This window comes from Scyliorhinus torazame, chromosome 2 (genome assembly GCF_047496885.1).
Source record: "Scyliorhinus torazame isolate Kashiwa2021f chromosome 2, sScyTor2.1, whole genome shotgun sequence".
Classification (NCBI taxonomy): Eukaryota; Metazoa; Chordata; class Chondrichthyes; order Carcharhiniformes; family Scyliorhinidae; genus Scyliorhinus; species Scyliorhinus torazame.
In genome coordinates, this window is record NC_092708.1 from 354,764,432 (window position 1) to 354,777,328 (window position 12,897).

The 12,897-nt window shown below is 52.3% G+C and overlaps 1 protein-coding gene and 1 long non-coding RNA gene across 2 annotated transcripts in view; both read right to left on the reverse strand.

Moving 5' to 3' along the window:
• Positions 1 to 6,080, reverse strand: part of LOC140407546 (uncharacterized) — a 90,543-nt gene extending 84,463 nt beyond the window's left edge. Inside the window, exon 1 of the mRNA XM_072494946.1 lies at positions 6,028 to 6,080. The gene's annotated coding sequence lies outside the window, so the exon portion shown is untranslated. The remainder of the gene's footprint in view (positions 1 to 6,027) is intronic.
• Positions 6,075 to 12,897, reverse strand: part of LOC140407910 (uncharacterized) — a 67,287-nt gene continuing 60,464 nt past the window's right edge. The window contains exon 3 of the long non-coding RNA XR_011939883.1: positions 6,075 to 6,135. This is a non-coding gene — a long non-coding RNA (uncharacterized lncRNA). The remainder of the gene's footprint in view (positions 6,136 to 12,897) is intronic.

Below are 12,897 nucleotides of genomic sequence, written 5' to 3' on the forward strand. Positions count from 1 at the left end.
CTCAGGTCCGCCAGCCAGTTCCAGGGCCCTTTCCTCGTGTTCGGTCAGTGGCCTCTCATCAGCGGGGCCTCCTCCAGTCCTCACATGCTCCCTATTGTTGTGTGCGCGCTTCTCCTGTGGGGGGTGGTGGCAGTGGTAAAAGGCAACAGTGTTAGACAGGTATATGAATGCACGCCATCGGTTGCGCGTGTATTGCAGAGGTTAAGGTTAGGGCTGGATTCACTTGGGGATATGGGGAAGGGGGGATATGGGGAGGGGGGATATGGGGGAGGGGGGATATGGGGGAGGGGGGATATGGGGAAAATGGGGGATATGGGGAGGTGGGATATGGGGGAGGGGGGATATAGGGGGTATGGGGAGGGGGGATATGGGAGGTATGGGGGAGGGGGATATGGGGGAGGGGGGATATGGGGGAGGGGGATATGGGGGTATGGGGGATATGGGGCAGGGGGGATATGGGGGAGGGGGGATATGGGGAGGGGGGATATGGGGAGGGGGGATATGGGGGAGGGGGGGCTATGGGGAGGGGGGATATGGAATATGGGGGAGGGGGGGATATGGGGGAGGGGGATATGGGAGAAGGGGGATATGGGGGAGGGGGATATGGATATCGGGCAGGGCGGGGGGGGGGGAGGCTCACCCTGGCTGCTCTGACGAGGTCGTTCACCTTCTTGTGGCACTGGGTGCCTGTCCGTGGCGTCAGGGCCACAGCGGTGATGGCCTCTGCCACCTCCCTCCACAGACGCCGGCTGTGGCGCGGGGCAACTCTGCGGCCGTGCCCGGGATACAGGGCCTCCCTCCTCTGCTCCACTGCGTCCAGGAGCGCCTCCACATCCCGTGACTGGAACCTCGGGGCTGAGCGGCGGCTGTCCATCCAGTCGGGTGTTCCGGTCGGGTGGGGGGGAGCAGCGCGTCCTTATGAGCCGTCACGCCGTGCGGCGTGTATGACGCTGCACGGCGTGAACCACGTGAGCAAGCGCGGATCCCGTCACGTCGCTGCTAGCCCATTTCGGGCTGGAGACTTCGCGACGTTTTTGGCGGGGTGATGCAGGTCGGATTTGCGCCGTTTTTTGCGCCGATCGGCGGACTTTGCGCCGATAACGGGAGAATTTCGCCCCATGTTCCTGATGGTCTCCTCACTGCAGTATCAAAGAGATAGATGAAAGAATCAGCATATGTCTCCTATGGTCCTCCCTTGGTTAAGTATCTGACTCCGGCTGAGTCTCAAGGCCCCATCACACAAGTCGTAGAGTCCTGGATGATGCCTGATGAAAACTCTAGTCACCTCTGCCTCATTACACATAACCAAGCAGCAACATCTTTGACCACTTGACTGCATCCAGTGCTCTCAGCATAGGCACAGATACTATTCTGAGCACTTTCCTCAATGACTGGTCCAGCCCACCTTTCAAAAGGGAATCCTGTAACTTGCCCAGTCACCCAAATGTTCTGCAGACCCATTGATGCACGATCAATGACCACTAAAGCGAGGTTGTAGTCCAACTGAAGGCTTTAATAAGCTAGATGTTTCCCCCAGCAGCTCAGGTACAGGAAGAAGGCTGCTGGGGCTGCACGGGCTCTTATACCCCGCCTTGCAGGGCGGAGCTACCATACAGCTTGACCAATAGGAAATATACAATATCTACCAATGGTGTTCCAGCATTACCAGGTACCGTAATACCTCTACACAGACTACCACACCCATAAAACTCAGATCATTTAGCATTCTTCGCCCAAGGGGTTAAATGTTCGGGAGCAATCAGTGGCACTACCAGAAATTTGTGCTGCTTGTGTGGGTACTATTACTTCAGGAGCCAGACTCCAAGCATGTCAGTGGAGCTGATTGCTGCACTGTCTCAACTGTGGAAGACTGCTCAATCTTGTAATGCTTTGCCAAGTGCATGGTTGATTTCTTCACACCCTTGCCATGTCTCCTGCTTGTGTACTTCCTTTTGTCCCTGCTGCCTTGCTCACCCCCAGCAACCCCCCCCCCCCCTCCCCCCCATCACACTGGAGCCCTTGGCCTGGCACCACATTGAAAGCCAGCTGGGAAGAAGCAACTTGGAAACTTACCTGTGACCCCCCTCTGAATCCATGGCACCTCTTCCTTGAATTCCAATTGGGGATCCTCGCAAGTTGTGTGCATTCAAATCCAGGTTCCCTGAAATGTTTCGGCACCGGGTGCATGCTTTTTAAAGACAGTTGTAAATCACCTTGTTCTGATTTAAACTTGACGTGGAGTTATAATTCTGGTGTGCAGCCACAACAATAAGATGTAAATTTATTAAAATCATGGCCCTGATATTCAATGTCGTGAAATATGGTCTGTTATTGATGGGGGAGGGGACAATTGCATCCTGGAGTTACATCATCTGGAAATACAGTTTGGGTCTTTCGAGATTTTCTGATTATGCTGCCGAACACTCTCCCCACCCCCCCCAAAATCCTGGCCAATATGTGAAATTTAATTCAGGCAACTGGGATGTCACTTTGCCAGCTAGAGGATGACTGACAGCCCCGTATTGCCTGCTTTGGGGAAGACCAGTCATATTAAGTGCCTAAGTGGTCAGCGACAGGCCATTCCTCGGACCAAAGAGCTCGAGGCGGAAATCTCAGCTAATCAGAGGCCGGCAGCTGTCCATTGCAGACAGCACCATCGGGAGCAGTGGGAACTTCTGGTAATACACCAACCCAGCTCACAAGTGAGTAAGGGTTGGATGGGGAGGGTTGCAGGGTGTGAGTCTCTGGCTCAGAGGAGAGTTGGGGGAATTCGGAAGAAAGGGCCAGGCCACCTTTCAGCAGGCCTCCCCACTCACCGTTGTTGGGTCCCTTCTTCAGGTACTGAGTACCTGACATTGAGGGACACCCCCAAGAAGCCTAGAAGCAAACATTTCCTTCTTGAGCTCCCGATATGGCGACTCCCTGCAGTGGAGGGCAGGGAGTCAATTGACAATGAGACAGGAGAGCTTGGGGACATCCTCCTCTCCCTGCGCTTAATTGCAGCAGAGACAAGAAGACTGTGGGGTGTGCCCAATGTTTTAGTCTTCAAAAGGTAAAAGCGGGCTGCCAACTACTAGAGACACCATTAAGCATCTGACCAACTCAGAAAAATAAGGAGAACCTGAGAGAATCTGTTACCACAGAGAGCAAAGATAAAGCAATGCTGTGCAATAAACTCTTGCGTGTACCCTGAGAAAGTCAATAAAAGCAGCAAATAATTTCAATAGACTTGGTGTGGAGGCCATGTGCTGAAGATACAAACTGGGAAGTAAATAGCATGCAATGAATAAAAGAAAGCTGAGGTGCAGCATTTGATCCTTTTTGTAGCTCAATGATATTAACCTTTTTGGTTAGACTGTGTTCCTATACTCTCCAAGGTGACAGACATATCAGCAGGTTTTGCCTTCACTGGAAATAATTTTGAGTTTGGCCATTGTAAGGGTTCTTTCTTGTCAGGTTTCAAAGTTCAAAGCAATGCTGCCTTTAAAATTTAGTTGCTGTGCACAGCTCTTTCAATTCAGTGTAGTCATTTAAAAACATTTTGTGCAGCCATTCACACATGCTATTTCAAAAAAAACATGCTTTTGTGGTTTTGTTCAAGCTACTGTGTAGCCGCACACACATGTAGTTTAGCAGGAACACAGGTTGAAAGGGGTTGCATAATCTGAGGAATAGACAAATCTCAGAATTTCTGCTTTATTTCTTGTGAATATCCAAAATTTTTGTTTTGCAAGTTATCTAATTGTAAAATTGTTGTAACCCGATGGGAGGCCAAGGGGTCTGCAACATCAGAGTCCGCGTGGCCTCATCTGAATGTGATCTCCCCAGATTAGGGGGCAGAGCGACACCCTTAAGCAAGGGTTCCATGGAATATAAATACCCTGGCCCAAGTGTGGGCCGGGTGCAGGATACCCTTCAGGGAATAAGAGTTGTATCTTGTAGGTTAAGTAAATAGTGAATTTTCTAACAGTCATTGCTTCGATGTGGTCGCTCGCCTGGAACTTTACACTGAGCAGGGGAGTGTGATGGCAGGACCGACTGTGGTCCCGGCTCCAAGTGGATTTTGTGGGGCCTTTCCAAGGAGCCATGTACTTACTCATTTTAAATGTCCATTCGAAGTGGATAGAGGACAACCACGTGTCCACGACGATGTCACAGGCCACGACTGAGAAGGCCGGACAAACTTTCAGCACCCACGGGCTTCCCTAGGTGTTAGTGTCAGATAATGGTCCAGCTTTCACGAGTGCGGAATTCAGCACTTTCATGATGGCGAAGAGGGTCCGCCATGTACGGACCGTGCCTTACCAGCCGTCCTCCAATGGGTTGGTCGAACAATGGTAAACTTCTAAGTTAGGAATGGGGAAGCAGACCTCGAATTTCCCAGAGACTTGGCTGGCCGTTTCCTCTTCTAGTACCGCACCACGCCTTACGCCACTACCGAGGTAGTACCTTCGGAGTTGTTAATGGGCCACCAGCTATGCACGAGGTTGAGCCTTGTCCTGTCAGACATTGGAGAGAAGGTCCACGACCAGCAGGAAAACTCTGAAACATGTCAACCCAGGCCCATGAGGGAGATCTCCGCAGACGACGCGGAGATCCGGAATTTCGACGATGGGGCATTGTGGATCCCGAGGATAATGGTGTGGTAATTGGGCTCAGTCTTGCATTTAGTGAGCGTGCAGGAAAAGGAATTGAATAGGCACATGGACCACCTCCACAGCTGTGCCCTACAGATCCTCAAGGGAAAGCGGAAGCCCCCATGTCCAGTAGTGTCCCTTCCTCCAGTGCAGCCACCGTTGACATACAGTGGGGCGGACGAGTCCCTTGATCTTCAGATGCGGGATGCCGACTCATGGGATCCTGAATCGGACATGGAGACTTTGCCAACGGAGGTCACAACGGATCTAATAGGGGCCACCGACCCCCTCATTGTAGACCCACTCGGCCGTTCGGCCCAAAAGTGTCGCTTCCTGGTCCTTTCCACCCCTCTGGGCCCAGCACAGTGGCTGCTTGAGAAATATCCCCGTACAAAGTGGGAGAAGAATTGTTCCCCTCCAGCCATCAAAATGGATGACCAATTGGACTTGGGGGAGGGAGGGGTGTTATAACATGGTCGGAGGCCCCATTGCCTCACCTGAATATAATCTCCCCAGATGAGGGGGCAGAGCTACAACCTTAAGCAAGGGTTCCATGGGACATAAATACCCCTGCCCAAGTGTGGGCCAGGTGCGGCAGACCCTTCGGGGAGTAGGAGTTGTATTTAGTAGGTTAAATAGCTATTGAGTTTTTTAATAGTCATTGCTTCCATGTGATCGCTCGCCTGGAACTTCACAAAAATGTTGTATGAGGTCCACTGGCAGAAAGGCCCATAAGCAGAGGACACACTTTTAAGACCACTAACAAAAGAACCAGAGTGGAGAAGGGTAAACATGCTTTTGAACAAATTGTTATGATCTGGAACACAGCCTGAAAAGTCGGCGATAATAGATTAATTTGTAATTTTCTAACGGGAATTAGATATATACTTGAAAAATAAAGGTTTGCAGGGCTATGGGGAAAGAGAGGGACATTGGCTCTAATTTAACAGCTCTTTAAAAGAGTCAACACCGGCATGGTGGCCTGATTGGTCTCCTGTGGTCTATGATTCTATAAATTTTTTGAAAAATCAAATAAACTTTAAAATACATTGTGGCCAAGTTTTCTGGTCCCATCCATGATGGGAATCGTCATGGGCAGGATGGAAAATTTGACGGATCAGCCAAAAGTCTGTTGACTTCGAGCAGGAATTTCCAGTCCCACAGTGGGCAGGATCGTAAAACCCTAGCCAGTCAGCTGGCACAGCAATATTTTATTTGTTCATCAACATTATATTGTCTCTCAGCAGTTTTCTTTTACATTATTGATACAGAAAAAGCCAACGACGATAAAACTGTGCTGCATACTCCAAAGATGAATAAAATACTAGTATGGCCTAAAATAATTTTTAAAATCAGCATTAGCAAAAATGATAAGGGTATATTCTCTTACTGTGCAAGTTTGAGAATCTTGCGTAGCAGCAGCAGCAATTTTTGACAGCGGTTTCTCATGGTTTTCACAGAATTCCATTGGTGAATCTTGAATATTATCTCCAGTTTCCTAAAATAAATTTTAAAGTCCTAATTTTGGCAATTGTTGACAAGAGGGCACAATCATGTTTAATTGGAAAAAATGCCTTTAAGATGTAAATTTAATTCATTTTTGATGACATTGTACAGCCAATGCAAAAAATATGATTTTTCTTTAGAACAAAGAATATTGTAGAATGTAATTTTTCCTGAGAAGCAGACACTATTCGTCCCATCTTAATGAAAGGCCCTGAAAGGCCTTGTTAGTCTCTTAACTTGGTTCATCATAATTCCTATAATGAATGGAGCTAATGAACAGAAAAGATGAAAAGCATTATTGGGTATATTTCATTCTCTCACATGTTATGTGAGAGTACCTTTACGAAATGGGTGTTTATCAAATAGCTGTAGTGGGTGTACCTTTAAGAAATGTGTGTTTATCAAATAGCTGTAGTGGATGTACCTTCAAGAAATGGGTGTTTATCAAATAGCTGCAGTGAGTGGATGGAGCTGGGCTGTCTGTCTGTTTTACTTTTGCTTTGAGCTAGCAGCTACAGAATGTGTTTGGTTTTGTTTTGCAGATTGGGAGCTGCATCCGGAGAAACAAGGTGTAATTCCGGTCTCTCTCTGTATGAGAGGAATGTCTTCAAATCACTTCCATCCCGGCGGGACCTGGCTTGGAGGGCGGCTAGCGGAGTCCTCATGGGGGAGCGGGGGGATCTGGCCCCGGGGGATGCTCCCACGGTGGCCTGGCCCGGGATCAGGGTCCACCGATCTGCGGGCGTGCCTGTGCCATGGAGGCACTCCTTCCCTCCGCGCCGGCCTCTGTAAGGCTCTGCCATGGCCGGCGCGGAGAGGAAACCCCCTGCGCACGCGCAGGAAACGTGCCGGCGGTTCTGCGCATGCACCAGAACCTGCCGCCGGTTCTGTGCATGCACCAACTTGCGCCGGCCCACAGCGGCCCTTCGGCGCCGGTTGGGGCGGCGCCAACCCCGCTGGTGCCGGCCTAGCGCCAGGATTACGGAGGATTCCGCACCTTCCGGGCGGCCAGACGCCGGAGTGGTTCGCGCCGCTCTTGGCCCCGGCGTCGGGTCGTCCCGCCAATTGCAGGAGAATCCCAGCCCGGATGGCTGTGTTGAAGAGGGTAATTGTCTTATGGATGTTGCAAGGAAGATTAAGGGTTACTTATAGAGTACTGTATTCTTTGGGGGGGATTATTTGAGTTGATAGTTGCTAAGATATTTACTGTGTGTGTTTAAAAATGTTAACTGGATTCATAGAATAAACATTGTTTAAAAATACTTTTAGTTCCCTGTTGCATCACACCTGTAAAGTGGGCCCTTGTGCTCCCCATAACCAAAATCTATTTAAAGTTATGGGTCAGGTGAACTCCATGATACACTTTGGGGTTCTCTAAATCCTGGCCCGTAATACACATACTTTTACAGTCACAGCTGCCAGCTCAGATACTGACACGAGTGAGTGGACACCAACGTCCCCCCCATCACCCCCCCCCCACCAAGGGAGCATCCCCCCAGGTGACCTGCAACCTTCCCTCCATCCCCCTCCCCCTTCAGCACTCCCTCCACCCCAACCCTCCCTTCATCCCCTCCCCCTTCAATCCTCCCTCCAACCACTCCTTCAACCCTCCCTCCACCCCAACCCTCCCTTCACCGCCCCACCTCCATCAGCCATGCGCATGGCTAACGATGCACTCTCTGTGTCTCCACAGGAAAAGCTCGCCCATAATCAGCGGGAGAGGGCCCAGACTGGCGGTGGGTGCTGGACTTGAGAATCCTCACCTACTTCGAGGGGCGGGCCCTGGAGGTAACTGGTGTGGTTGAGGACAGGGCAGTCACCAACGCGGAGGCTGGCGGACACCGCAGAGGTGAGGAACAACCATGTTTCACCGGGAGGACCTGTCAAACGTGAGTAGTGATTGCCTTACTGACCGACCCATCTCTCCCACTGCCCACATGTCCATTCTTCAGCCGAAGGCGCTGGCCCATCCCGGGCGTCACCCTCTTGTGACCCCGGGGAGAACACCTCGGAGGATGCAACTGTTATGGTTGCTGCACAGCTGTAATCCCCACCCTCCGCCAGCACAGATACACACACCTCGGTGGGAAATGTTAGCGGATACGCTTCAGGGGCACAATCTGGTGAGCACCGCACTGCTGATGATACACATCGGGTGGAGGCAGGAACCTCCAGGCGAGACAGCAGTTGGAGGTCTGCTGGATCCCTGGACACAGCTTCTGGCACAGAGTTACCCGGAGCTGATAGGGAGCGGCCGGGACATTCAGAGGGAGATGTCAGCGTCACTCCAGCAGATCCATAGTCGATTGGAGGAGTTCCAGAGGCTATGGCGCAGGAGATGGTGCCAGCAATGAGTGGCACCGAGGCCAACACTGCTATGGTGGCAACTGCAGTGAAGCATCTGGTGCACGACGTCGGCACCATTAATGAAGGTGTCCAAGGCATCGTGCAGTCGGTGACGGCCATGGCTGAGGGGTCTCGGCAACATGTCTGCCTCACTGGGGGATATTACCCAGAACCAAGCCGACCTTGATGAGATTCTGCGGGACATGTCCCGCTTTAAGATGGGAATGGCCGAGGCGCTGCGGAGCTTGTCCCAGTCGCAGGTGGGCATTGCCAAGGCGCTGGAAATCCTGGTCTAATCAGCTGCCCCCCCATCCCAAGATGAACCCCAGGGTCCTATGGGCAGCACGGTAGCATTGTGGTTAGCACAGTTGCTTCACAAATACAGGGTCCCAGATTCGATTCCCGGCCGGAATCTACGACTATGTCTAGGTATGTCCCCAGGATGCACATCTGGGGCGGGATTCTCCGCCCCCCCGCCGGGTCGGAGAATCGTCGGCGGCTGGCGTGAGTCCCGCCCCCACCGTGTCCCGAAGTCTCCACCACCAGAGATTCGGCGGGGGGGGGCGGGAATCGCACCGCGCCGGTCGGCGGGCCCACCACTGCCGATTCTCCGGCCCGCGATGGGCCGAAGTCCCGCTGCTGGAATGCCTGTCCCGCCAACGTGGATTAAACCACCTTTTGAACGGCCAGACAAGGCAGCGCGAGCAGGCTACGGGGTCCTGGGGGGGGGGGGTGCGGGGCGATCTGGCCCCGGGGGGGTGCCCCCACGGTGGCCTGGCCCGCAATCGGGGCCCACCGATCCGCGGGCGGGCCTGTGCCGTGGGGGCACTCTTTTTCTTCCACCTTCGCCATGGTCTTCACTATGGCAGAGGCGGAAGAGACCCCCCTCCCTTGCGCATGCGCGGGGATGATATCAGCAGCCGCTGACGCTCCAGCGCATGCGCCGATCCACGTCGCCCGCCGAAGACCTTTCGCCGCCGGCTGGCGTGGTGTGGCGCCAAAGGCCTTTCCCACCAGCCGGTGGAGCGGAAACTGCTCCGGCGCGGGCCTAGCCCCTCAAGGTGAGGGCTTGGCTTCTAAAGGTGCAGAGACTTCTAACCGGAATGGTTCCCACCACTCCATTACGCCGGAACCCCCCGCCCCGCCGGGTAGGGGAGAATCCCACCCCTGAGGTGACTGTGTGGAATCCGCACGTACTCACCGTGTCTGCGTGTGTTTCCTCCGGGTGCTCCGGTTTCCTCCTAGAGTCCAAACATGTGCGGGTTAGGTGGATTGGCCATGCTAAATTTCCCTTAAGTGTCCAAAAACTGATAAGTGGGGGTTACTGGGATAGGGCAGATACATGGGCTTCAGTAGAATGCTCTTTGTAAGGGCGGGTGCAGACTTGATAGGCTGAATGGCCGCCTTCTGCACTGTAAATTCTATGATTCTATGAATCACTGAGGAGCATCGCCAAGGGCATCGACACGATGGTGCGGACCACGGTGAACCGCTAGGGCTGGCAGAGCCAGATGATGCAGGGGCAGCCGGGGCTCGAACCAGCTGCCCCTCCATCCCAAGGTGAACGCCAGGGTCCTAGGGTACCGATTGGGAGGAGGGGGCGCTGAGTGCCAACCCGGACCCGTCCCATGGGGCGGTGATGATGGCCACTAGCTCTTCCGAGTTCCACTCCCCTTATGAGGCCGCGTCGTGGGGTCAGCACATGGGACAGGGCAGCACATTGTGCATATGCCGCCGACAAGTGAGCCGGCGCCATGCGGCCTCAGAGCCTCCAGAGGACGCCTGCCAGGGGCATCGAGGGCCATGGGAAGAGATAAGCTGCTGGCTGCCTCCACCTCAGATGTGCATCCTGGGGACATACCTAGACATAGTTGTAGAGCTCGGAGGGCAAAACACAGAGGATCACGGAAGGAACCGGGGAAGGGGGGACGGGATAGGTAGGGGGTTGGGGTGGTTGGAGGGTGAGGGGGGCTGCACCATCGGGAGAGTGGACAATAAACACCCTTGTGTACAATGTCATGTGAGAGTACCTTTAAGAAATGGGGTTTATAAAATAGCTGTAGTGGATGTACCTTTAAGAAATGGGTGTTTATCAGTGATGTTAGAGTGTGGGTGGAGCTGGGCTGTCTGTCTGCTTTACTTTCGCTTTGGACTCGCAACTACAGGGTGTGTTTAGTTTTGTTTTAGATTTGGAGAAGCTGCAGTAACAGCAAGATGTGTATGAATCTCTGCAAGCTTATGAATGTTCATTTGGTGATTTCAACGTGGTAGCTGTTCTCAATAGTGAAGTTAAACCTGATGTATTTCTGTACAAAGGGTTCTTTTTGTCGTATGGATGTTGCAAGGCAAGATTAAGAGTTACTTAGAGAGTACTGTATTCTTTGGGGGAAGTTTCGGTGTTGATAGTTACGATGTTTACTGGGGGTTTATAAAGTGTTAACTGGTTTCATAAATAAACATTGTTTTAATTTAAAAGTACTGTAGATTTCTGTTGCATCACAGCTATAAAGTAGGCCTGTGTGTTCCCCACAACCACAATCTCTTAAAGGTTGTGGGTCAGGTAAACTCCATGATACACTTTGGGGTTCGCTAAACACTGGGCCAGAACAACAACCAGTAGGAAGCCTCTGTCACTTTCTTCCACAATGCATCACGGCATGCAGGCGAGCACTCAGAAGACAGGCAGGGATCAGACAATGTTATAGATTGAGGAGTATCAGCGTCCAGATCTCTGCGGGTTATCATCACCCCACTGCCCTTGACAGTGACCCGTTAACAGTGCCGACACAGTCCCAGGACCCTGGAGTGATGTGACACATACCCTGGGAGGGTGAGAAATGGGGGTGGTGGGTGGGTAAGGATGTGACGATGTACCAGGCCATATCATAGGTGAAACGGGCCAGTATGAGGGCTTCCATGACCCTCACCGCTGCCGCCTGTCCCGCAGCCTCCAGCTGAGCCTCAGGTTCCTCCCAAGCCTCGTCCTCCAGCCCCTGCTGGTCCGGCGCCTCCTCATCATCCTTGTCCCTGTCTCCCTCCTCCTCCGAGTGCTCCTGCTGGTTTGGTAGTGCCATCCGGGCACCTGCCAAGGTGCCAGCTGGGCAGTGCCAAGGTGCTTGTGGTACAGGGGGAGGGCCAGGAAGCCACCCTGCACTTGCTCTGACCAACCAGGAGTCTCCAATGGTCCTGGAAAGCCCCAGATGCCATTCCGCCTGGTCGACATTTGTGTGGGCCAGCAGTGATCGGCGTCTGGCTGCAGCCTCCCTGTGGAGACTGAAGAATCAATGGAGGCCTATAATCCACCAGTCTACCTCGGTTCTTTGGCCACCCCAGGAGGGCTGCAGCTGGGCCCACTCCTCGAAGGAAGTGAAGATTCTTATATCTGGGCCCTCTCCCGCTGATTGTGGGACAGTATTTCCTGCGGAGACACAGAGGGATCTCGTTAGTCGCATGTGTGGTTCAAAGTGATGGGAGAGGGGGTGTGAAGGCGGGGTTTCGGGGGGAGGGAAAGCTGGGAGTCACATGGAGAGTTGGGGGGTGGATGCTCCCATGGGGGCGGAAGGGTCTTGGCGGGGGTGGGGGTGGTTGTTGGTATTTATTCACTCATGCTGCCTGGTGCTGGTCATTGACCTTCTTCCTGCACTGCTGGCCAGTCCTCTTGGTTATGTTATTCGAGTTTACGGCTGGCGCCACCTCATCCCAGGCAGCACTGGCTGCCTTGTGGCTCACCCACGAGGACCCTCGGGAAACAGAACAGAACGTGGTGGGGAACTCACCGGTAGAGCCGGCAGGAAACTCCCTGAAACACCCGCCACAAATTAACTTAAAAATTCTTTTGGGAGAATCACACCCGTTAGGTTTGGGTGTTTGTAATGAGCAATTATGGTGGGGTTGAGTTACAGGTTTGGATCTGAAATTTGCATATTGAGATAAGTTGGGAAAGTGGTATTTCAGCTGTTGAATTTCAAAAGGGAGTTCACAGGTGAGAAGGAACATTTGCGCATTCCATGAGTAAACAGGGAAAGTATGTTGAATTTTCTTGGCCAGAAAATATGTGCAAAATAGAAAACATGAAAGATTTTTATATTTGGAGAAATTGAGTTCAAAGAGGTGTTTGAGGACAATGGAACCCGAGATGAAAGGGGGAAAAAATATTTAACTGAGTGGAGATGCTGTGGGGGATAGCCCTTGAGACCAACTCCTTTAGTGTGAGATGCTTAGAGGCTGTGAAAGTTTGTAATTGGAGGCAGCCACCCAGTGTTAAGCCAGGAGAAACTTGTTTTACGAAACAGTTCATTTCTGAACTTCCTTTCAGAATTCCACATCAGAGTGGTAGTGTCTGAGAAGTGAGGTGTACCTTTATTAAAGTGACAACAATTCCTTGACTTGGATAATATTTACTGAATTT